We start from the raw sequence: 775 nt of genomic DNA on the forward strand, positions 1-775 counted from the left end.
CATCCATCCATTCATCCAGCCAGCCATTCATCCATCCATCCATCTGTATAGCCATACAGCCATCATCCATCCATCCATCCATCCATCCATCCATCCATCCATCCATCCATCCATCCATCCATCCATCCATCCATCCATCCATCCATCCATCCATCATCCATCCATCCATCCATCCATCCATCCATCAATCCATCCATCATCCATCCATGCACTAGGAACAGTTTAGTTACCAATTAACCTAAAATGCATATTTTTAATTGGTGGTTGGAAACCTGAGTATTCAGAGAAATCCAATATGTTCACAAGGAGAAAATGCAAAGTTCACTCAAATAGGACTCAGGCAGGTGGCGATCCTGCAACTTTCTCACGGAGAGGCGACAGGTCTAACCACTGCATCACCGTGCCACCTTGTCTCTCTATAGGCTGCTATAATTACTGTCATGCAGGTTACTGAGGGTACATGGACTACAATGGTCTCTTTTGATGTCACATCACTCTTTACGTGCATTCCTGTTGATGATGCAGTAGAGGTGGTCAGTTTAAAATTAAAATCAGACACCACTCTGAGCAGCAGGACCACGTTTTCCACAGAACAACTGTGTCAACTCTTGAAACTGTGCTTGCAGTCAACCTACTTCACATATGGGGAGCAATATTATAGGCAGAAACATGGGTGTGCTATGGGGTCTCCAGTTTCTCCTATTGTTGCCAACCTGTACATGGAGGAGGTAGAAAAGAGAGCCTTGACGTCCTTTTCAGGGACACCACCAAGTCA

This window comes from Nematolebias whitei, chromosome 13 (assembly GCF_014905685.2).
Source record: "Nematolebias whitei isolate Nwh7 chromosome 13, NemWhi1, whole genome shotgun sequence".
Taxonomy (NCBI): Eukaryota; Metazoa; Chordata; class Actinopteri; order Cyprinodontiformes; family Rivulidae; genus Nematolebias; species Nematolebias whitei.